The sequence below is a fragment of the Callithrix jacchus genome, chromosome 13 (assembly GCF_049354715.1).
Source record: "Callithrix jacchus isolate 240 chromosome 13, calJac240_pri, whole genome shotgun sequence".
NCBI lineage: Eukaryota > Metazoa > Chordata > Mammalia > Primates > Cebidae > Callithrix > Callithrix jacchus.
The window spans coordinates 55,750,863-55,776,609 of NC_133514.1; the positions used below are offsets into that span (position 1 = coordinate 55,750,863).

At 44.2% G+C, this 25,747-nt stretch overlaps 1 long non-coding RNA gene across 1 annotated transcript; it reads left to right on the plus strand.

Annotated features, from left to right (window-relative positions):
- The first annotated feature begins 6,053 nt into the window (after nt 1-6,053).
- Nucleotides 6,054-13,090, plus strand: LOC103787563 (uncharacterized). The gene is made up of 6 exons (XR_013525311.1): nt 6,054-6,224; nt 7,662-7,746; nt 9,118-9,166; nt 9,386-9,446; nt 9,676-9,841; nt 11,832-13,090. It is a non-coding gene; the product is annotated as an uncharacterized LOC103787563 (long non-coding RNA).
- Nucleotides 13,091-25,747: the final 12,657 nt, after the last annotated feature.

A 25,747-nucleotide genomic window follows, 5' to 3' on the forward strand; every position in this document is an offset into this window, starting at 1 on the left:
TGAATAACATACACTTTCCGCTAAAACTGAACGGAAAGGCAATGTTCTCTCAGTGAGACACGCCTTTGGCAATTCATTCCATTTGCAGAAGTCTCAGGTGCCAAATTTGCTGTTAATCAGGTTTTCTATCTCAGCTGACAGTCCTGGTGGAGTGTCACACTTTTATTTTCTTGTCCTATTTAATGTCATGATTCAGAACTTAAGAGAAAGTAGAATAGTCTCTACACGGTGCACAATGTAAAAGGATAGCCAGGTTTTCAATGTCCCAGTTTTTCTGGAGAAAACAATTATGGATACAAACTTTAAAAATTGCTCCCAGAGGACTCTAACCATCATGCACATTTTTTAGGGTGTAATCACTCCAAGGATTTTTCTTTTTACAGTGTCATTTGTCAGAGCTCATAACTGCCCATCTCATACCATTACTTGTGCAAAGCTCAGTTACCTTCCTGCCTGGACTAAATGCAGTTCCAGGGGGTCTGAGCATCCCAAAATGAATACAAAAGTATCTCAATCTTACTAATGTTTTTTGTGAATTTCCATTCATTGGGATCAGTTTCAAGGATTATTACAGATGCTTTCTGAAAAGCATCTCGGTTAAGCGATTAACAAAACTGAAGCTTAAGCTCTACATAGTTCTTCTAGGTCTCTATTGGTGAAAGGAAGTGAGGTAGGAGAGGAGACTGGGCAAGGAGGACAACATCTGCACGGCTGGGCTTTACTAAACTTCTGTTATCCTTGTTGCTTCTTAAGCGGCAATGACTCACTTTTCTGTGAAGATGCTGGGGGTTGCACCGTTCTGTACAGAGTCCAAGTTTATTCCTGTTGTGTTTGAACTTTACCTCTCACTGCTGTGGGACATTTATTTCCTCATAAGGCAGACAGTTAACAGAGCAGATTTTCACTTGGGAGATAAGGCTTCTTAGTGGAGAGTTAGATTCATAAGCAAGACACATGACTGACTTGAAAGAGGATGTGTGTATTCTTAGTGAAAGTGAGAAACGGCTGTAGATGCCGGTGGGGTAGTTTGGGTTAGGTTAAGATGCTCTGGCCATGTAGACTGGGATGTGCACACTGGGGCCAGGCCTATATGCTGTGAATTGATGCACACGACTGTCTCCTTCTGAGCTCCCTGTGATCTACGACAGATGGTTATCAATTTATAACCAACGTATCATGTATTCTGAGCAGTTCACACTGGCTCCAACACAAAGCACATGCTTACTACTGATATAAATCAAGAGTTTCTGAGCCTGAATAAAGATGACTCTGTAACCCATACCCAGGAAAAGGAGAACTGGGAGGCAGCACCGGCTATCCCTACGGCATACGCCGGTCATTCCCCTCCCTGAACACAGGCCGTGCAGTGTGAATTGTTTCCATGGGAAGAAAGGGCAAACAGAAAATCTGCCTGTGGTTTAAATCAGTTAACGACCTCAGAGGACACTAGATGCGGGAGCTTTCTTTTCCTTAACTGTGATACATTTTCATGATGGAGAAGAAAGTCTGGGAAAGGAATTGTGACTAGCATAAAAGATAACACGGGGGCCTTGGTACAAATGAAAACCTTCTGTCTGCCGGATCTTTTCTGCTGAGAGGGCCAACTGTGATTTGTCGCTGCACGAGATAGGCATGACCCAGGTGAAAAACTTTGGCTTGAAAATGATTCCCTCCTGGGCAGCAGATGGGTGAATTCAGGATAAAATGGTTTTTAAGGCCCAGAGTGAGTCAGCTAGAATTTAAACACACCAAATACACACGCAAGGGAAGCGAATAAAGGCTCACAGGGCATCCGAGCAGCTTACAGCTCCTTGGAAGGGGTGGGAGGAATTCATTCAGGGAGGTGGGAAAGCCATTGCTCCTGGATGTGCCTGCACGTCCTGGGCTGGGTGAATTACAGTGCTATACTGAGAGGGCCCAGCCCCTGGGAAGGCAGGGAGACTCAGCTGGCGATGCTGTTGGCTGTGGTGCCCAGGATACACTGCCAGCCGCACCTACAGGGGAAGCAGGGCCAGCTCTGTGGGGAGGATAAGCCTGTCTTAGGATTGGACTGACAGCTCAAAGGCTGGCCTAACCAAATGTCAGAGATGACCTTTTCCATGCAGTGGGAGCACCTTATGATTTCTCATCAGGCTCAGAGCCCTATCACTTCCGCAGAGGCTACCCCACCCACCTAGAGGATTGTTACAAACATGAAGGAAAAAATAGGTATCTTTAGGGCACTGTTTGACAGTGACAAGTAAATTGCCTTTATTTATAAGAAGAGAGCAGGGGACATGTCATTGCGACTGGCACATAACAACCACAAGGTCAAAAGAATAAGCTGCTTGAATGCAGGCATCCCAGTCCCAGCAACATAACTCCTGGGGCTGTGATCTGTCAGGGATTTGGCAGGTTAAGGGTGTTAAGTGTTTGGGGGGGGGCGGTGTGTGCCTGCGCATCTCCCTCCTAAACCATTTTCTTAGGGACTCCCTCAGAGGCTATCAAGCCTTTCCTGATGCAGTCAAATGCTGAATCCACATTTTGTGTATGTGAAGTTTTATTCTTCTTCTTTCACCTTTAGGATACTCTGGGAAGTAACTAACTTTTTGCTTCTTGAAAGTGGTATCAAAATGTTTACTGTTATCACATTCAGTTCTTTCTCTTCCCACATTCACTTACTCCCAAGATGGTGTGAGCAGTTAAATCAGGACCATACTCCTCTGGTTTATGTGACTGTATTTTTAGATGAACATTTCTTTCTTTCAATTTCCTCCTTTTACAATGCCGTGCCAAAATGAAAAAGGAGATGGGGGAGTCTCTTTCACATCACATGAATCAAATTGTTATATCCTATCAAGTCAATACCATCAAAGTCAGTGTCAGATAAAAGAATAGCCTTCAAGCTAAAAACAGCACTGCACCGAGAAAACAAAAGCCTTTGTATCCTCATATCCTCAAGAAGACCAGCACCTTTGCCTGTTCCCCACCCATTACTATGTCTTAGTCTGTTTGGGCTGCTATAACAAAAAAGCATAGACCAGGTAGCTTACAAACAACAGAAATGTATTTCCTATGGTTCTACAGGCTGGGAAGTCCAAGAACAAGGCACCAGCAGAGTCCATGTCTAGTGAGGGTTTGCTTTCTGGTTCGTCAATGGTGCTGGAAGGAGAGACTATCTAGCTCTCTGGCATCTCTTTTATAAGGGCCTGAATCCCGTTTATGGCCTAATCACTTCCCAAAAGCCCTACTTTCAGAAACTATCACACTGAGGGTTAGATTTCAACATTTGAATTTGAACCAACATTCAGACCATGACAGTGTGGTTGAACTGTCCATACCCTTATCCAAGGCTGGACCCTCCTCTTGTGCCCTGCTTGTCTACTCACAGGCACCTCTCCAAGCTCTTCCTTGTGCCATTCCTTTGCTCATTTTTTCCTTCCATCTTAACAAAATTTATATTGACCCCACTCTGGGTTTTACTTCATTTCTGTTCTCCCTTCATAGCAAAACATCTCAAAAGAGTACTTAGTACTTTTCCCAAATCCTCCCTTTTGTCCTCTTAAACATGATTCATTTGAGCTTTTGATCCCAAAACTTCACCAAAATTACTCTTGCAAATGTCACCAATGCCCCCATGTTGTTTACTTGACAACATGTGCACATTTGGCAGTTTCTCACTCCTGCCTCTGGGAAACTATGTGCTTGACTTTGGGGGTACCACATTCTCCTGGTTTTCTCTGCTGCTTTCCTCCCTTTTATCTGTTTATTTGCTGTAACCCTCTCATCTTGCTGACCTCTTGCTTGGAATGCCTATAGCTCCAACCCCTGATGATCTCATCCATGATCATAACTTTAAATATTATTGTATTAACTGTGGTGTCTTTTATTTTCCATATGCTGATGCTTTGACATCTGGGGCCTGGCTGACCATGGAGGGGCTGCTTCTCCCAGGGTTAGCCAATTCCTAGAGATAGTAAACAACAACTCTCTCAATTACAAACCAAACCAAGCCAGAGCCCATATCCTCCATTTCCTCATCTGAGCTTTTACACCCTTGGCCACTGTCCACATGCTTCAATGATCCCACGACCAGATACCAGACAAAGAGGGACAGCCTCTACACACAAAGCCCACTGAAATGATACTAACTAGCCAATCTGAAATGTACTCACTCTACCTTACCCATTCTTTCTCAGGGAAACCACAGTAAAGGCTGTTGCTTACAATTTCTCTCTCTCTCTCTGCCCTCCCATCTCACTTCGGTGCTTCCCCACGTGGCCCTCCTTGACCTGCCATGCCACCTGTTTGTAGGGATCTGTGAGTATAATACACTTCTTCCTTCATGACAGTGCTGTGCATGTCTGTGTATCTTACCATGACTGAGTAAAACAAATCCCAGGTACACTTAAAACAATAAACATATACCACACACTTTAAACTTAATGTTTCTGTCCCCGACTTCAGTTCACTCCTCCTGCCTATATCCATCTGCCTTCAGAAAATCTCCACCAAGATGTCAAAGAGTGTCTCAAACTTAACATGTCCAGTCCCTTATCTTCTGCTGTGCCCAGCAAGCCTGCTCCTCCTGCAGTCTTTCCCATGTCACTTAATGATAAAGGATGTCATCATTTACTCCTCTCATTCTCCTGTACTCCAAGCCATCAGCACACTTTCTTGGGCCTTCACGTGATGTCTAGGACCCATCCTTCTTTTATAGTACATGCCAAAATATAAACCACTGTTTCTGTGTCAGTCTTTAGTTTATAAAAGTGTATCTGGAACACTATATACTCAATAAATATTAATGCATTAATTAATGCATGCCCTACTTTGTTACAAATGAGATAATGTTGTACTTTATTTCAATCTTATTAGACTTGAAGAAAGACTAAAATTTACTGTCCCGATGTAACTTGAGCCCTTGAGATCAAGATGAGATTGTTTCAAGCCTAATTTCATTTTCGGTTAGACCTTTAATCTCTTTCCAAAGCTTTCTATGAATTCCAAGGACTTGAGTCTCATGATCACCTTCAACTCCAGCTTCCATGAAAATGGCTAAGTATGTCGATGGTTTTACCATCATGTGCCTTTTGACTCTTTCTACAACACTGAAGTTGTCACCTGATTCATTTTTCACTCTCATGAATCATTTTGATTATAGCACAACTTACCAAATAATTGTGTTTTGTAGAGAAGGACTTTATATTGCAGAGACACAAATGATTTCAAATTGAGCACTACAAGTCAGTATTCCACATCCACTTACCACTGGGGGTTTCTAAATGGCCACTTCCCTCCACAGGATCCTCAACCTTACACACTTCTTCTCTCTCTGCCTCCCCAATCTTCTTCCTCAATTACTACTCCACCCCCCTTTAAAATTCTTCTCATTCTTTTCAGGAGCAGAATAAATCAGCTTTCTATGTTACAAGATCCTCCTCTGAAGATGGTAGTGGGTTTTTTAAAAATATGAATTACCTTTTATTATGAAAAATTTCAACATATAAAAATATGAATAGAACAATGAATACTCACATAGCACACCATCCAGATCTAGTAATATTAACATTTTGTCGCATTTGCTTTATCTGTATTTTTAGCTGAAGCCTTTTAAAGTAATTTATAGATATTATGACTGTACTCTGAGCATCATCTTCAAAGAATGAGTACATTCCGTTATATAACCACCCATGCGATTTCCACATCTGACATTTTAGCATATTTCTTAATGTCATCTAATATCTAGTTCATTTTCAAATATCTCCACTTGTCTCCCAAGCGGTTGTGATTTGAAGCAGATTTTGTCTCAGTTAAACCTATATTTTAAAGAGCATCTTGTTGTTGTGAAGCATCTGAATATGGTTGCATGCTTTTCTTAACGCTTCCCTTTGTACAAAGTAGAGACAAACATCAGTGGTCAAATGCTCTTTATTGAATTACCTGTTGCAGGAGACCAGCACCATTAAAGTGGGGTCTCTATTTTACACAGCTGTTTAACGGCATGAGATGGATGAACTCATTTGTTAAATTGGGATCTGTAAACAAAAACAAATGGGAGGAAGAGAGACAGAGACAATGAGTAATGGAAACACAGTTTCCAGACTGCAGAAGCCAGAGCTTTACTAGAAAATATCTGCAGCCCTGAGGAAAGGCTTTCCGGGGTCCCTGTGACTGTTACCTAGCAACAAGCCCATCGTGCAGGGCACAGTGGAGTCCAGTTTAGCGGGGCTCAGGAAAAACACGTGAGTAACAGCACGAAATTTCTTCTTTTATACTATGTTAATGACTCAGGTCCATGACAGGCTCTTACAGGGGTGAGTGTCTGAAGAAATCACCCCTGAATAATGCTTTCCCCATGTTAAGTCCCTAAAGGAGAAAAATGGCTTTAGCTTAATTTACTGTGCACATGTCATTACTTATTTGTCCGTATATCCATCTGATAAGAGCTAAATATACCATATGAAAAAGAAAATCATCCAAGCTTAAATTAGTTTTGATGCATGGTGTAAGGCTCTAAGACCCGTCCAAATTCATTCCTAATAGCAAATGAAGTCTGTATCACAGATTTAGTTATTATTAATTTTTTGGCTTTAGAAATTGCTTTTAAGCAAATGACTGCATTTTTTTCAGGTTTGCCCTCTTTCTTCTATTAGGGTGTTAATCTGAGCTGACTGGATTGCTTTTCTGTCATCTGTTTTTGCCTAAGATTTGTCAGGAAAAGAAGTATGTTTCCAGAGTACAGTATTTTAACAATGCAATTATGCCGATGGTCTTTCTTATGTAACAATATCCCCCTTTTAAAAAAATGCTCAGTGCTTTTCTAATTTTGCTTCTCTTTACCTTTAACTAAGTCAGGCTAAGACATGCATTAGCCAGAAGCAGGACAGTAAACCAAATTACTTGATCTCAGGTCTAGATTTTCATTGGTTGAACTGTGTTTGTTGGTTTGTTTTTCAAATATATTGAGGCTGTAGAAACTCATTTGCCTGGAATTATGTCCTGAAATCCCAAAGTTCTGCAGATAATGAAGGTAGGACATAGAACTTACTTAAAAGGCCATTTTGGTCCAATGGCTGTATTTCTTTTATTTTGAAAAATAATTTCTGTTGATATTAAGGACACTGAGATTCCATAATAACAGCAAACGTTTCTATATGGCTTACTACTCTTTAGGGACTGTTTTAAGTGCTTTAAATGAGTTCTCATTCAATCTTCACAACAGCGCTTTGAGATAGACACTACCATGATCTTCATTTTATAGATGAGGAAACTGAGGCATACAGGGTTCAAATAACTTGCTCAATTTTGTGGAGCTTGTATTTGAACCTAAGCAGCATAGCTCCCAAGTCCATGCTCTTAACAACTGCGCCATCCTCTGCTTTTACATTAGTTGTTTATTCAATCATTTATCCAACAAAGCTTTGTTGTGAGCACTGGAAACTCACAACAATGGCAAGAAATGGACAGTGTCCCTGCCCTCAGTGGATTATCCTCAAGTCTGATGGATATAATAGCCCAGTGCAAAGCAGGTGGTTTCTGTCCTGTGTTGCCCTATGTAGAGCAAATTATTATAAACCTCCAGGTAAGTCACTGCCAAATTTCAAAGACTGTACTTTTCATTACAAATGTGACTCATTGTCTTTGTCTGTTTGTGCATTGCTATGAGGGATTACCTGCAGCTGGACAAGTTAGAAGGAGAAGAGGTTTATTTGACTCACAGTTTTGCAGACTGTACAAGAAGCATGGGGCCAGCATCTGCTTCTGGTGAGGGACTTCAGAAACTTCCATGCATAGCAGGAGGGGAAGCAGATCAGGCATCACAAAGCAAGAGAAGAAGCAAGAGAGAAAGGGGAGGAAGTACCAAGCTTTTTTAAAACAATCTATTCTTATAGGAACTATTAGAGTGAGAACTCACTCACTTCTGGGAGGATGGCACCAAGATGTTCGTGCAGGATTTGCCCCCATGATCAAAACCCCTCCACCAGGCCCCACCTCCACCACGGGGATCATTTCAACATGAGACCTGGTAGGGACAGACAAACTGTCCAAACCATAGCACTCATCACCCGTTCATCCATCCATTGGTTCATTTTTCACACATTTATTGGGCACACTTACTATGCACCAAATGCTGGGTCAAAGTTTCTGGGAATACTCTGGACCCCTCTGTGGTGACTGGGCAACCCCAAGCTTCTAGAAGAACTGGCAAAACCCAGGCTATCTGAAATAACAAGAAGAAATTGTTGATTTTTAACCTGTAAATTCTCTTAGAATTTGGTTTCCCCAAAATGAGTTACTTGCTTTGTGATGCTTGTTACTTACTGTATCGATTATATTTGAGAAAATGAAGGATAGATAATGTGAAATGCTAAGATGTGACTTGTAACTTTGGCTCTGTTGAGCTGCAACCTTAACTTTGGGTCTGCTGAACTGCTCCGGTAAAAACAGGAACTCTGTGAATGGGTCTAACCACATAGCTTGACTGCCAGAGAGAGATGACAGTTGCAGAGGGCCTATAAACGAACCTGTAATGGAGAGGCTTATTACCCAGATTCCTTTCCCAGGAAAGGCATATTGATTAGAGCCCTGGCAAGGGAATGCCACCCTTATGGAGAGCCTATGAACAGACGCCTGAGGGGCGTCTGTCTCTGTGGTTGCGATAAGGATGTAAAAGTATTTCTTCACCCACTGCTCCTCCAGGCCTGCGTGGAGGCCCCCTCCTCTTGCAGATTTTGTGGTCAGGCTGGTTGTCCTGTGTCAGATCCTGTTCCCCCTGTAGCTGTGAGCCCAATATGTTCTTGCTGATAATCATAAGTTTATGTTTAACCTATATTCTTGCTAAGGTGTATGGTTTCTATGCTGACACAAAGAAAGTTATCTTTACATTGTTCTGCTTTTAAAATACGACGTGATTTTGGTGCACTAGTTTTTGCAAATGTATTCTTTTTGTATAATTATCACTGAAACTTTGCTCCCCCTCCTCTATTGAAAGAGCACAATGAAAAATTGAGGTTTTCAGGGGAATGTCAGACATCCACAGAACAGCATTATGTGGTGTCTCCCCTGGGCCCCGCTTTAAGGAAAACTTTTTCCTTGTCTCTCTTTCTTTGTCACCGACCACTTGATCACTTTGAGAGATCTTGAATCCACGTTGATATACTGGGAGCTGGTCTCGACAATAAAGGTATGTTGAGGGTACAGGGATGCCCAAGAACACACACCCATACAAACAAACAAGTTTTACAAAACTCAAACTATAAAGCACTCAGCAGTGCTCAGAGTGCTTGAGGAGCACAGAGGATTCTCTGGCGGGTGGGTTAAGGAGCTACCATCTCCTGCTTCTCTACCTGTAGAAGAATAAATGTACAATTGGTATATGCATGTTGTTGTTGTTTTGCTGTAGAATCCTACAGGAAATCCTAGTAATACTGCATAGGAACACTTTTGCTCAAAACTCCTCTCAGGTAAGGCTCTCACCTCCTTGGAGCACTCAGCTACTAATTTATCGAAACCATTAGTACTCCCCATTAACACACCTCAGGGCCACTCTTCACAAGCATCACTAACCAAAGAGCCACATGCCTCTGAGTGTTGTTTAATATGTTGTTATAATATGGAAATAAGAGGCCATGAGGGGTCCTGGGAGCCTGTGCTGGGGCTGTCCATGCCCCATCTGTACCTTTCTCCCCTCAGCACTTTGGAGCCCTGGATATCCAGCTGCCAGCAGGTACATTTCTTCTTCCATAAGTTTTCTCTGGCTGCCATGGGATTCATCACTCCCGGGACAACTCAGTCAATTACAGATGGCGAGACCCTCAGAAGTGCATCTGCTACGCTGGCTCCTGGATTTCTCCAGCAGGTTAGAGCTGTGGGTACCCGTAGTTATAACTCCCTTGACAAGGAAACCTTTCTTGTCTATCATTTCGTTTCTGTCTTGCTTACTGTTCTACAAGTGCTCTCTGGATCTCATCTCAAACTAATTGCACTTAAATTCTAGTCCTGGGGATTATTTCTGGGGCAGACAAACTAAGACTTAGGGCACAGTCTGAGTATTCATATTCTAGCGGCTTGATGGGGTTCTTGTGCTGTTTTCATCAGCCCTACTCATTCACACGGGCATCACAGGCATCTCTGTTCCATGAAAGATCTTGTATTTCTTGCAGAAAGCACCATGTCTTACCTTAAACAAAGACAAAGAACCCTAAGCAGATGTAGATTTGCCTTTTAGAAGCTTTCATTCTCAATGACTCCCATCAAAACTTGGCCTTTCTATGTCTTTATTAACTCATTTCATGTTTTAAGTGCAGTGGCGTGATCTTGGCTCACTGCCACCTCTGCTTCTGGGGTTCAAGCGATTCTCCTGCCTCAGTCTCTGGAGTAGCTGGGATTACAGGTGCACACCACCACACTTGGCTAATTTTTGTATTTTTAGTAGATATGAGGTTTTCATCATGTTGGCCAGGCTGGTCACGAACTCCCGACTTCAAGTGATCTGTCTGCTTCGGCACTTCAACTGCTGGGATTCCGAATTTCATTCTTGATATGCTGCTTTGAGAGTCCAGGGTGTTCTGATCATGAAGGTTTTCAGTGGGTTTGTTTTCAGTGCTCTTGGTCTTCAGGTTATAATAGCCTGGGAGGCAAAACCATTAAGAGTGTCACTGTTTTGTGATTTGCTCACAAATGAAATCAGTCTTAGTTACCTTCTCTGAGATGTCAGTGGTCTGAAAACATGTCTCTCCCTATATGTCTATACACTTCTATAATGGGGAAAAATTCTGCTGGGCTTAAGGAGCAACATTGTAATATTCCAGGACACATTGATATATTTTTTAACCAGAATGGTGTCAGTCTGGAGAAAAACTGAGATGTACTGTACTGGCATCAGTTAAATCAAGGAAGAAGGCAGGTATCTGAAGACAGAAATGATTGAAGGGTTAGCAGGAGCCAAAGTTTGCAGAGGGTAGGAGGAAAGTCAGCAAAGAGGGAGGAGAGAGTTGAGCAGGAGATAGGACCAAAAAACCCAAAGCAAAACACAACCAAACTAGTTTTCTCTCTACTTGGCTCTTTTACATTTGGCCTCTGTGTTTGGAAAATAACAGGGAAAGAGGAAAAAATATAGACAATCAAATGTTCCCCAAAGCAGAATGGATGACAGTCCAAGACGCTGTGTGGAGCCTCTTGCTTTATCTCCAGGGCACTTCAAGTGTTAGAGTAATTACTGCCCTCATAGCTGCACAGAGGCTTTTGTTTCTTATCGCATTTCACACACGTTGATAATGTCAAAATTAGAGACTGTTTGGACTCTGGGTTTACTAAGTGGCTGCCTGAAGTTTCCTTAGAAAACAAGAGGTAGCTGGCTAGGCACGGTGGCGCAGGCCTGTAATCCTAGCACTTTGGGAGGCCAAGGAGGGTGGATCACCTGAGGTCAGGGGTTCGAGACCAGACTGGCCAAGATGGTGAAACCCTGTCTCTACTAAAAATACAAAAAGTAGCCGGATGTGGTGGTGGTGGTAGGTGCCTGTAATGCCACCTTCTCAGGAGGCTGAGGCAGGAGAATCACTTGAACCTGGAAGGTGGAGGTTGCAGTGAGCAGAGATAGCACCACTGCACTCCAGCCTGGATGAAAGAGCAAGGCTCTGTCTCAAAAAAAAAAAAAAAGGTAGCCAAGATCAGCATTTGGGGTCTATTTTATAATTGCTTTCTTTTCTGCGTTTTGCTACCTCCCCCCACTTTTTCTCCTCAGGGCTGAAAAGTGACAAAAGGAATTTTATAACCTCTGTCTTTGAATATTATTTAACCAAAAAGTGAACTGCAGCAAAGCGAACACTTTCCTGTTTTCAAATATGCAGGCATCCTATCATCAACGGAAGTCAATTTCATCCGCCTGATGGGAAAACACCATATCCTTCTTAAATGGAATTGCCCCCTCTGAAACCGATGTTCCATACAAGCAAATGACCAACTGTGCTGGCGCTGTCACAGGATTAAAAATGACGATCCTATCTCATGCTTCTACCACTGCTCATCATTTCTAAGCCATCAACATACAGAAACCACTTGATCTGCTTCTGATTCGAGTCTCTTCAGGAGTGGAAGCGTAATGGCCAGGGACACCAATAGCTCACAGCTCCTGCACGCCTGTGAGGGAGGGAACATCCACCCCAGAGCCTGGGATCAACTCTGCTCTGCAGAAATCGCCCTAAGATATTAAATGTCCACAAAAAGCAGATTGGAGCCTTGCTTCTCAGTGTTCTTCCTCCAAAGGCCTCTTACTTCCAGCAGCTGGGGATCAGCCCCAACTGCCTCTGAAGGAGGAAAGGCCGAGTTGATTTAGTTTTTGTTCCAGCTGGATGGAGGCTTTGCTCTGACTCCAACTCAGAAGGATGGGGCGCAGCCTGGGTGGGAGCAAAAAGGTTCTCTTCATAGCCCTGCTGCTGGCGTGGGCTGCTCTTTTCACTCTCTGGACCTGTCTCCCCATCTGTGGAATGGGGCAAGGATGCTGACCACCAGATAAATCTTTGAGATTTAATTTCCACGTACAAGACTTTAAAATCCAGAGCAAAAGGGATAATTTGAATATAAAGCACTGTTAGTATTTTGGACCCACTTCTGCCAGTACTCTGTTGTTCCCTGCTCTAGAGTCTTCTCCAGGGTTTCGTTCAGAAGCTGCTGCTGCTGTCTCACAATACCCACATGGCTCAGCCTCCAGCTCCCAGTGTCTGAGAAGGTGACTGTCCATATAGCATGGGGACAGCCCAGTTTGCTGCACTGATAATTTTGCTCATTAATACTTGAAAATACACACAGAGATAATGATTTCTCATAAATACCGGGACGCTTTCTGCTTTAGAATGAAAGCAAAAGACCTCCTTCACTGTATGTCCCATTACGATGTATGCATCCTGGTCATTTTACCTTTCTGTAAGAAACCCAAGGGACAGAGGGGCCAGAGGCTGTGCTGCTCCCAGTGGCTGCAGTGCTTGGAATTTATGAGGTTGGAAGGCTGTCAGCTATTCAGGATCACAGAGCTCAGGGGCTGACAACGGGAAGGGAGTCTCTTTACTATTACCTCTCATACATTGACTCCATAAATATCTTTTTTTATTATTATTTCTGCTGTTTGTAGATTTCATTTATGGATGTGGTTAATGCTGCATCTGAATGTTAAGGGAATTACTATCCTTGTTAAGAATCTGACCTATTGGGGAGATTTGCTGAGGCTTTTCTCCCCACCGCAATAAACACGTCTGGTAGATGGCAAGGGGCTTATTTTTCCCCTGGATACCCTGGTGAGTATTTGGGGGGAATGACTTTTAAGAACCAGAGAGAGCATTCCCTCCAACATTTAACATGCTTTGATGTTGGCTGAGGGAGGTAATCATCCCTGCCTGTGCCTTATGGGGGCGGAAGGGGAGCCCTGCTATAGTGGCCAGGCTATTTCTGTGCATCTATTCTCCAAGAACAATGATGGAGCTGCAAAGACAAACCCCAAAGCTGAGAGGGACCCAGTACACAGCAGGGGGGTACAACACCAGCACCCCATAAAGCCACTGTCAGTGCTGTGCAATAGACACATCCTCTTCCTGTCCCAGGGAGGCAGGTCTCTGTGTAGAGTGGTGACCAGCTGCAGTTTGAGGGATTCACTGGGCTCCTGGTCAGAGTATGCCAGGCAAGGTGTGGGGATCAAAGACTGGATTCTTGAGAGAGGTTGATTCGATCCGTAGGACTATGCCAGTCATTTGAAGAGGCAGTTTTGGAAGGATGAAGTACCAACCTAGTATTCAAAATCCCGACTGACTACTCCCAATGCTCTTAATAACAGTATTTCAAAGAATCACGGGGACATGTGTGCCTGCATATGCGTGTGTGCCAGTGTGTTCATGTGTATGTATATGGACTTGTGTGCATGTGTGTGTATGGGTGTGTGCACCTGTATGTGCATGTGTGCACATGTGTGCCTGCATATGCATGTGTGCCAGTATGTGCATGTGTACGTATATGGACTTGTGTGCATGCGTGCATGTGTGTGTATGGCCGTGTGCACCTGTATGTGCATGTGTTCACATGTGTGTGCCTGCATATGCATGTGTGCCGGTGTGTGCATGTGTACGTATATGGACTTGTGTGCATGCATGCATGTGTGTGTATGGGTGTGTGCACCTGTATGTGCATGTGTGCACATGTGTGTGCCTGTGTGTGAGATTTCTCAGCCAGAGCGCTTTTCTGCCATGCATCTAACAGCCTACACCATCAGCACAACAACCTCAAAACCCATTCTGTGTTGTTTTCCTTCAGATCTCTTCTTCATTCCTTCCCCTTTTCTCAGATAACCATATGCTCACTTGTCCAAACTGGAAACATTGATGTTTGCCTTATGTCCTCTTCTCCCCTTTTCCTCAGCTCACATCCAATAAATCACTAAGGCATTTGGATTCTGAGTCACAAATCTCCTCTCAAATCCTTCTGCTGTTCTCTGTTCCAGTTCCCATAACCATAGGGTGATGATTTTCAGGCTATGATTTTTCTCCTAACCTGGATTACTGCAAAAGCCCCCTAAAGGGTATGCTTGTTTCTAACCTGGACCCCCATCCATCTACGTGCAATAAAGAATGGCACTTGAGCATAATACCACCTTCATTAGCTTCCTATCACCTTCAAACAAAGGGCAGACTGTATTACCTGATCTAGAAGGAACTTTGTGGTCTGTTTCCTGCCACTTTCTCCTGTGAGCACCAGTGCGCCAGCCATGTGCCATTTTGAATCACTTGCAGTTCTCAGACCACCCTCTCTTTTATGGGCCATTGTGTATGTTTCTCCTTCTATCCAGAATAATTTCCCCTGCTCTTTCCTTAATTCTAATTCAGCATTCACGTATTGGCTGAGATGCTACCTCCTTCAGGAAGCTAATTTTGTCCAAAGATTGAGCAAAATGCCCCTTCAATGCACCCCCATAGCACCTCATGCTTTACCGCACACAGCTGCGCTGTGCTGTGCTGGAACTGCCTGTTGACTCATTGGTCTCCCATCCAGGATGATGAGCTTCTTGAGAGTAGCAGACACTGTTATTTTACTCTCAACACAAAGTTTCAAGCAACTAGTCAGTATTCACTTGCTTATTTTATAAAAACATACATGAGTCTTTTTACACCCAGTTTAATGGTTTTCAACAGTACTGTTTCCTCTATTTTTCTTGTTATTCTAACCCTGTGTATTTTGGGGTTCAAGTCAATGCATCTGCATAGACCCACAGTTTTGTACCCTGCACAAAACTGGGATTCACCTTACTCAATAAGAAAATAGGTTGCTAATGTAGTGGGGCAGTAGTATTTTCAACATCAGTGATAATCAATATTTGCTGAACATTGCTGTATGCCATGCACTGACCTAAGCTTACATATGTTAGTTCACTTAATTATCACCAGAACCCTATGGAGAAGGTACCGTTAACACCCTAATCTCAAAGATAAGTTAACCAAGGTATAGTTGAGTGAAGTTTATTGAATAATTAGGAAATGGTAGAGTTAGGACACAAGCCCAGGCAGACGAACTTTAGAGTCAGACTTTAAATCAATAAGCTCTGTTTTGCTGAGTTGAAATTGAGCCCAAGTGCCCAAGGATGATAGACTGGACAGGGAAAATGTGGCACATATATACCATGGAATACTATGCAGCCACAAAAAATGATGAGTTTGTGTCCTTTGTAGGGACATGGATGAACCTGAAAACCATCATTCTCAGCAAACTGACACAAGAACAGAAAATCAAACACCGCATGTTCTCACTCATAGGCAGGTGTTGAACAATGAGAACACATGGACACAGTGAGGGGAGCATCACACACTGGGGTCTGTCGGAGGGAAATAGGGGAGGGACAGTGGGGGGTGGGGAGTTGGGGAAGAGTTAGCATGAGGAGAAATGCCAGATATAGGTGATGGCGAGGAAGGCAGCACATCACACTGCAATGTGTGTACCTATGCAACGATCTTGCATGTTCTTCACATGTACCCCCAAACCTAAAATGCAATAAAAAAATAAAAACATAAATAAATAAATAAAAGAAATTGAGCTAAAATACTATGCTGTGAATGTTTCCCTCTGGGGATTTTTTCTAGTGACAATCAAATAGTCCCACCGGACCTGTGTTAATAACAATGGATAGGATGAACTGGGTTTCAGGGATTTCTTCCTCCTGGGGAAATTTTTACTTTCTTCCAAGGACTCAGGCACTGGAGAGCCAGGTGTCTCCCATAAATAAAGATTTCTCAGGCACATTCAGGTGGGTGTCCGTCAGAGCGGAAAGTCTTCATTTGTAGAGGGCTCTCACTCTTACTAGTCGCAACCCTTCCAATGGGCTTTATCCCTAATCTGGGAGTACAGTGTGAGTATTGTAAGTATAGATTATTGGGTATGAAGATAAAAGTGAGAATTTATCTCACTTTTATCTGTAGAGTGAAACATGTAGGCAGAGAAGGGCATTAGCTCAACATGTTAAGCTAATGTTGGGATGTGAGACAGTGCCCCAAGAAAAACTGCCTGAAACACCCAGAGAGCAGGGATGCCAGGAAGACGGGTGGGTGACTGCATGGGAGGATGAAGAAGGCGCCACAGCGAGTTCAGTCTTTTGGCTGCCCCAGCCCACATCACAGCCACACATGTGAGGGTACAGAGCTGAACAGGTCACTCCCAGTGGGAGCACTCCCTGTGTGGCTTCCACCTGGGGATTACTGGGGAATCCTGCTGCCTGGCTGTCTGTCTGTGAGCTGAAAGCCTGGCATGGAGATGTCCCACCTCCTCTAACAATCTCTTCCTTTGCCAAACCAAGCTACTTTTCTCTCTTCCTCCCTCTTCTTCCCTTTCTTTGGTGCTCAGAGACACAAGGTGTGAGGAAAGGAGGAAACAAGCAGGCTTCCTAAAGTAGCCACAGCCAGGCCAGGAACAGTGGCTCATGGCTGTAATCCCAGCACTTTGGGAGGCAAAGGCAGGTGGATCACCTGAGATAAGGAGTTTGAGACCAGCCTGGCCAATATGGCAAAACCATGACTCTACTAAAAATACAAAACTTAGCCGGGAGTGGTGGCGCACCCCTGTAATCCCAGCTATTCAGGAGGCTGAGGCACAAGAATCACTTGAACCTGGGAAGTAGTGAGCCAAGATCGTGCCATTGCACTCCAGCCTGGGCAACAGAGTGAGACTCCATCTCAAAAAAAAAAAAAAAAAAAAAAAGGAGCCACAACCTTCTGTCTGTGCTCAAGGTTCAGACCTCTCCACTCCCAAGGTAACAACTCTGACTGCTTTGGAGGAAAGATTAAAAGTCTTGATTGGAGTTTCAAAATTGTAGTAAGCGGGCCCAACTTACATGGAAACCACTAGGCTGAATTCTGGAGCTTTAAATGACAAACTATGGGGCCAATATTTCTACCAGGGAAAGATAGCTTCCAGATGAGGCATCTGGTGTCTAAGCACACACGAGCATATGTGTTTACTGTGTCCAGATAAGTCAACAACTTTACTGAGCACCTACCCCATGCCCAGAACTCCACTGAATCGACTCTGAGTGTTTGGCAGCAGGGATACATATGTTTGCCTCTAGCCTAGTGACAGTGGCACAACAGAAGGGAAGAGAAGGCAGTCTTGTTGCGAAATGTGTCTGGAAGATTTCTTCCAGCGCGGACACTTTTACAGCTTATAGGCGAAGCTGCTTCCTTTGGTGTACTTTTGTTGTAAGTATTACTTCTTCCCTTCCACAGATGAGCCAAGGAGGCTAAGGGGCAACATGAAGCCTGGCAGGGAGATGTCAAAAGTGGGCAGCCTGTGGGCATATGGCTGGCAGGAATTTACTTATTTATTTTTAAATGATCAATACACACAGTACTTTTGTGTTCAGTCCCTGTTCAATGTCACATATATATTCAATTTAGCCCATAACAACCCTGTAAGGTACTATTATTATCATGATTTCCCTTTGATGGATAAGGAAGTAGAGGCACAGAGAGGTTCAGGAACCTGCCCGAGATTAGAGATGTGGTCTGTATTTGGCCTTCAACATGGGCCAAATTTATTTGCCAACATTTACAAATTGTAAGACTGTGTATGAAATCCACAATTGTGTTGTTTCTTTAAAAACCGGAAGGTCTGATGACACTGGGCTCTGTGCCAAGCAGAACAAATCTGTAAAATGTAAACGTTTATTGATGAGCATACATAAAAAGTCAAGCAACCTGCGAGGTCCCCACTCTTGTCTCTACAGGCACTCTGAAAACAATGTGTATGAAAGATTCACTCTGAGGCAAAAATGAGACAGTGTTTTAATAGCAGAGTCAACTCCTCTTTTGGTAGGATTAGGCAATATTATCATCCAATAAACAGTGAGACAAAAAAAGCAAACAGGGCTTCAGACTGAAGGTGCTACTTCCAAGGTGTTGGCCTACTGGGTTTACAAGATTCCCAAATGCTTTCGTGCAAGGGTGAAAGTACATGAGTAACACTTACACATCGTACTAATAATTGCATCTCATCTGCAAACACACCCTTCATCGCCTGCTCTGCTACAATATGAGCCCTGTGAATATTTCTCCTTTGCCAGCTGGAATGTGGTGATGCTTTTTCAGCAGAGGTTGTTGGAGGGACACAGGAGGAGGAAGCAGTTTCTCTTCCTGATTCTGTGCTCCTCTCCAGGCTTTGGCAGCATGTGGTTTCTCTAGCACTTGGTTCTGGAGGTACATGATGGCTGGCAGTGCCCAGAAGCCAGCAGATTCTACCAGGACCCCCTTGAGCAGCTTTGCCACTAAGAGCACAAGGGAGGCACCTTTCTGTGAATGGCTTTTCCTGGATGCTGACTTACTTTCGAAGTAAGCCATGGAGTGCATCACAACTAATCAAGTCATTCCCTGTGGGAAATTGAAATAAAGCATCAATTTAAGCATGTGCTGGTCTGGTGTGGTGGCTCACACTTATAATCCCAGCACTTTGGGAGGCTGAGGCAGATGGATCACAAGGTCAGAGATCAAGACCATCCTGGCCAACATGGTGAAACCCTGTCTCTACTAAAAATAAAAAATTGGCTGGGTGTGGTGGTGCATGCCTGTAATCCCAGCTACTCATGAGGCTGAGGCATGAGAATTGCTTGAACCCAGGAGGCAGAGGTTGCAGTGAGCTGAGGCTGCGCCACTGCACTCCAGCCTGGTGACAGAGCAAGACTCCATCTCAAAAAATAAAAATAAATAAAGGCCGAGTGTGGTGGCTCACACCTGTAATCCCAGCACATTGTGAGGCTGAGACAGGCGGATCACGAGGTCAAGACATTGAGACCATCCTGGCCAACATGGTGAAACCCTATCTCTACTAAAAATACAAAAATTATCTGGGCCTGATAGCATGTGCCTAGAGTCCTAGCTACTCAGGAGACTAAGGTAGGAGAATAGCTTGAACCCAGGAGGCAGAGGTTGCAGTGAGCCAAGATTGTACCACTGCACTCCAGCCTGATGACAGAGTGAGACTCTGTCTCAAAAAAATAAAAAAAAAATTAAATAAATAAAAATAAGCATTATTTTGGGAGCCCAAGGATCTGCTGTACTTGTCCATTCTGGTAATAATAATTACTATAAGACCTATGGTGTGGGATGGATTCTTTTGAATGCACTTTAGCATATACAGAAAGAGAATGACAAGCCCTACAGAAAGGTTAAATAAAAAAGTCACTTAACCTTTAACCCAAGCCATGGTCTGAGAACTGGAAAACTTCCATGCCAGCTCTAGAAGAATCTCATATTTCTTTTTGCCATAGTGCTCACATTGCTGAAAATGAAACACAAAATTTAATTTGCATTGGTTGCTCAATTACAACAGTTGAACTCACAGTCTTTCCAGGTTTCTTAAGTAAAAGCCAGGGCATTCATTGGGGGAAACAGCCTCCTGAAACAGAATGGAAACATCTGGTTGGATGGATTGTCAGATGAAACTAACATCCCAGTCTCAATTACCCGTAGAAGTGGCTTGCCCTCCGGTGTCTAAGTAACCTAGGCCTGTTTTCCTGAAAACCCTGTGATAACCTCACCGGGGGCAGATACCTTGAAAACAGATGACTATCATCTTCATGACCCTCCATAACCACCCCATGATCCTCCTAAACCCCTAACTAGGCTCAGTCTCAGGGGTAAACATACACTTTATGGCCCAGAAAGAAGTAAGTTACACATTAAAAGGATTGCAAGCCTTTGCTAATGTATATACAAGATATCTTGTGTGATCTGAGAAGCATTTCTAGGTTCTAGGGATGGGTTCCCCAGCCACGTGGAACTGTGAGTCCATTTAACCTCTTTTTCTTTGTAAATTACCCAGTCTTGGATACATCTTTATTAGCAGAACCTAGGGATGGGTTCTAGGGTGGGAGTGGGTTCTAGGCATAGCAGCCTGGGGATGGAGGAAGAAAGCAGTAGATTGGGCAAAATAATGGATCTGCATTTACTAGAGATTCTGGATTTAGTATGTGAGCTTGTGTCATTGGAGGTGGCTCTAACAGTTTACTTGTATTCGTGACTAAAACCGGGACTCCACAGTGGCCTATATTTAATAATGCTGAGATGCCTGAGTTTCCCCGGCACAATGTAGAGGAGAGAATCCAAGGATTTAGGGAGATAGGAATTTGGGACTGGATTTTTTTTGTGTGATCTGCATACCCCTCACCCCACAACTACCACAAGAAGGCCCTGTAGAACCTTTTTGTTTGTCTGTTTTGAGACAGAGTCACACTCTGTTACCCAGGTTGGAGGGCAGGAGTGCAGTGGTGCGATCTTGGCTCACTGCAGTTTCTGCCTCCTGGGTTCAAGCGATTCTCCTGCCTCAGCCTCCCAAGTAGCTGTGATTTCTGGTACACCACCACGCCTGGCTAATTTTTGTATTTTTAGTAGAGATGAGGTTTCACCATGTTGGCCAGGCTGGTCTCAAACTCTTAACTTCAGGTTATCTGCCCATCTTAGCCTCCTAAAGTGCTGAGATTACAGGTGTGAGCCACTGCACCCAGCCCTGTAGACCCTTTCTTTACTGAGGCATTGAGAAATACATTAATGAGGGAGCTCCTGTGATACGATTTGGCTGCGTTTCCACCCAAATCTCATCTAGAATTGTAGCTCCCATAATTCCCATGTGCTGTGGGAGGGACCCAGTAGGAGTTAATTGAATCATGGGGGTGGTTTCCCCCATACTGTTCTTGTGGTAGTGAGTAAGTCTCATGAGGTCTGATTGTTTTATAAGGGGAAATCCCTTTTGCTTGGTTCTCATTTCTCTCTTGTCCGCTGCCATGTTAGACGTGCCTTTTGCCTTCCACCATGATTGTGAGGCCTCCCCAGCCACGTGGAACTGTGAGTCCATTTAACCTCTTTTTCTTTGTAAATTACCCAGTCTTGGATACATCTTTATTAGCAGTGTGAAAATGAACAAATACAACCTAAATTCACGGAAACTCTGTGGTTACTCTCTGTGGTAGGCCAGGTACGACTGTAGAAGATTTGGCCATTCCAGTGATCTCCTGATTTCAATGGGGCTAATGGGAAGCTAGAGTTTCAGTCATTAAGTGTCAGCACTCACCTGAAAGACCAGGTGGACACCTACTGTGCACGGCAGGTGTTACCAGAGGTACCAGAAGTATAGCCTCCCTTCTTAGGATTATTGATGAACGATTTATGGCAGATTCAGATAGCAATGTTTGAAGTGTTTGCATCTGAAATGCAGACCTCTGATTAGGGTCTTTCAAATGATAACTAACCATCCCTGGAGTATGGATTTCTAATTTGAAGAGTACTTCAAATGTTAACTGACTCTAGGGAGTAGATTAAAATTAAATTATATCCACATATGTATCACACTGAATATGCTGAAGTGTTTTAAAGTAAATTATAGGCCGTATAATCAACAGTCTTTCTCACGTGACAATAATTAGCTGCAGCGAACGGCAGCCGCCTCCGTTAGACAGGCATGCACACTTCGCTGCACCGCAGTCCCCAGCGTGCCCCGGAATCTCCCTGCACATCAGCTGCCATTTGTCTTCATGTTTGCCTTGTCACTTTTCTCATAGATGTATAAAAAGGTAAGTGGAATGTTTATTGTACTATGTCTCTATCAAAAACAGGAAAATAAAAAATAGATCTATATTTTGAAATAAAACAGAGAAAGTATAGTTATGATTGTTAAAGCCTCTATGCAATTAATATGCAAAGCAAAATGGATTGATTCAGAAAGAATACAAATTAAGGCACCATGGTGGACTGTCTTTCCAAAGATGCCTCTCACTCCATATCCTCTGCTGTGATATGACCAGCTCCTCCTCAGTGACAGGCAGGAAACAGAGGCAAAGTGTCTTGCTCAGAGGCCACCAGATCACAGGCCCACGTCCTCCTACTCCCAGTACAGTGCTCACAAGATAGTAGGCTGAGCAACAGGGGGTCCTAGAAGCTGATGCTGTTCCTAGGGTGGTGCCTGGTGGGTAAGGGCAAGCTTGTGGAGGGAGGGAGAGAGAGAGAGAGAGAGAGAGAGAAGCTGAATTGGTGTTTGATTGCAATAGAGCAGATAAAAGTAAGAAGACCAGGTACAAGAATGTAGAGTAGGGAACAAAGACACCTGAATCTGGGCTGACTTTAGCAACTTGCTTGATCAATGAGTTGTGGAAGTAACATTCTGGAACTTCTGGGCCAGGTGCCATCTGAGTCTAGTCAACCCACGAAACGTGAGCGATCATAATAAACTGCTGTCTGTAGCCTTTAAGTATGGGCATAGTTTGTCATGCAGCAATTGATAATCCAGACAGACTCCATCATGCAATAGTCCTTTATTTTGCTTATTACTTTCTTGCCTGGACCCTGTAGGTAGTGAGCCTGGGAGTTCTGTAATTGTTAGAGACTGATGTCACACACCTACCTCAACCAGCACTTACCCACCAGGAGTGTCCATAGCGCACACACACATATTCAGCTGGTTTCTGTTGGCCAAACCTTTTTTCCTGGGGGAAGAGACGCATCTCCAGACCTTCCTAACCTTTGTCCACCTCATAGATACGCCTATCTGCAGCGAGCAGCAGCCGCCCTGCAAAGAGGTGTGTAATGTATACTAAGCCGCCCTGCAGGTGCCCTGCAAAGAGGTGTACAATGTATACTAAGGCATGTTAATTCAGTTTTTTCTATTTTAATAACTGGATTTCCTTCATGTTTCTAAAAGACTTTTAAAGGAAGTTAAGTGATGCTTTTTGTTTTGGAATTTTTTTCTTTTCTTTTCCTCTTTTTTTTTTTGAGACATAGTCTCACTGTGTCACCCAGGCTACGGTGCAGTGGCACAATCTTGGCTCACTGCAATCTCTTCCTCCCAGGTTCAAGCGATTCTCCTGCCTCAACTTCCCTCGTAGCTGGGATTACAGGTGTGTACCACCACACCTGGCTAATTTTTGTTTTTTTAGTAGAGATGGGGTTTTACCATATTGGCCAGGCTGGTCTTGAACTCCGGACCTCAGGTGATCCACCCGCCTCAGCCTCCCAAAGTACTGGGATTACAGGTGTAAGCCACTGTACCTAGCCTCACTTTTGAATTTCTAAGGGGAACAGTGGCCTCACCATGGCCATACCATGGTGGGAAAGCATCTAGGACCTGCAACTGTCACCCTAGGGACCCACCATGAACCCTCATGCTGCGTCTTCTAGCCCTGTACCCTCTCTGACCTGACTTATCTTCCTTCCTTCCTCCCTGCATTCTTACATTCCATCTTCTTTTATCACCAATCTAACCTTTTGAATTTCATCACCAATTCAGTTTCTCTTTCTCTCTCTCTCCAAACTATGCCTCACCCACCTGGTGCCACCCTGGGAATGGAGCCTGCTTCCAGGAGACCCTGCTGCTTTGCCCACTTCTCTGTACTAGGAGTTAGGATTGGGCCTGGGATTGGTGGTGCCACCAATATATTTCATACATTGCTTGCCTTGCAGCAAGATACTTTACCTCTGTTTCCTCGTCTGAAGACCTAAGGAGAGGCCTGATTCTGGGGCTACATCCAGCCTCACATTCTGTCTCCCACATTCGCCTCCATTGCTCTACTCTGGGCTTCATCCACAGCCCATGCTTCTCTCTCACACACCCAGGCTGGCTGCACAAGAGCCTGCTAAGCACAGCTCCTCTTGATAGGTAGCAATAGGGATCCACCGCAAATATATTTTATTCTTTTCTTCTTAATATACTATTTGCACTCTACCCGGAACTGTTTGAGAAATCTCAGTGAATAGCTGCAAAGATTAAGCCCAACCTTGTTGTAATTTTGGTATTTCAAAAAAGCAATTGCTTCATCCATCATTTAGCTCCATTCCACCCTAATCGGATCAAGATCACATAATAACCTTTTTCATAACTCGGCAGAACAGTTGAGTTCAAATAATGCCTTTACCAAGGCCCTGATCTATTGTTTCCAACAATTAAATAGCATTCCTATCAGAGAAGGCCATCTTTTTCCTGCCCAGGCCGGGGCCCTACTCTGGGGTAGTCACACACAGACAGGAAGCCGCACCCCTTCCTTTTCCTCCACCTGGCCTCCCTGCCAAGACTTGGCTCTGGAAAAGGCCTCTGTGGTCCCAGCTGCTCCGTCTCTGCTCAGTGGGACCTAGGGGCAGGCAGCATGGAGCTGTCCGAGTCACTTGAGGTCTGGCCCCTGCACAGAATCCAGACCCTGAGTGGGGCCCTCCCACTCCCTCGCTGATCTCATTCTTTTTCCTGAAACCTGCCGGGCCAGCACAGCTAACAAATGCTATCAGCATTCTGCTTCTTCCCTTGCAGATATGCATGGGAACAACTTCTGAATATAAAGACATTAAACAATGAACATTGTTTGCGATAGAATTAGGGCTAAAGCCTGAGCAAATAGCTGGATGAAATACATCTTTATCTGCCACTGTCTCTGATTTAAACAAGGCATAAGATGTTTGTTCAAAATGCTGGCCATATCTGGCTGTGCCTGCCTTTATGAGTCCCTTCCCCGCCCCCTCCCATCAGCAGCTGGGAGAAAATGACGTCTTCTCCTGAAAGTAGATGACTTTCCTCCTCTTCTCAGGATGCTCTTCCACCAGCAGCAGCGCTGGGGGTTTCTGAGGGTGGTTGCTGTGTCCTGCTCAAGCTGCCCTGGCTGATGCCACCATGCCGGCCACCGTTTCAGGGTGGCATAGGTGGGTGATGCTGCTTTCCTCCAGTCAGAAGAATTTGGCAGTAGCTACCCATCTTTCCAGGCCTCTCTGATCTCTGGCTCTGATTTTAAATGAATCCTTTGCAGAATGTGCTGGTAACAGATTACACCGGGAAGGTCATCAGAGTGATATTTACATGTCATTAATAAGGCCAGGGAGGGAGGGATGGCAGGGAAGCCGTAGCAGGGGAAGAAGAGAGAAGAGCAGCTCAGGGCAGAGTGTGGACTCGAGCCGGGTCCTCGGGCTGTGAGTCTGGATGGAGTTAGACACCTGGCCCGGGAGAAGTGGATGGGTCTTTAATGGTGTGAGTTCCTTTCAACATCCTCTTTTTATGTCTCACCCATCCTCAGCATCCTGAGCCCCCAGAGCCCTCTGGCCTTCCTGATCATTTCCCTGGGCATTGCAGATAGAAGAAGGCTGCCAGCGTTTGTGTGGAAGTGCGTGTTTACCTGCAGCCCTCATGCCCTCTGTCCCCACACCTAGATGGACGCTTCCTGACAAGGTTTTTCAGCAGCCACTGTACCCCTCCAGTGGAACCCATACCCCACACTGTCTGCAAA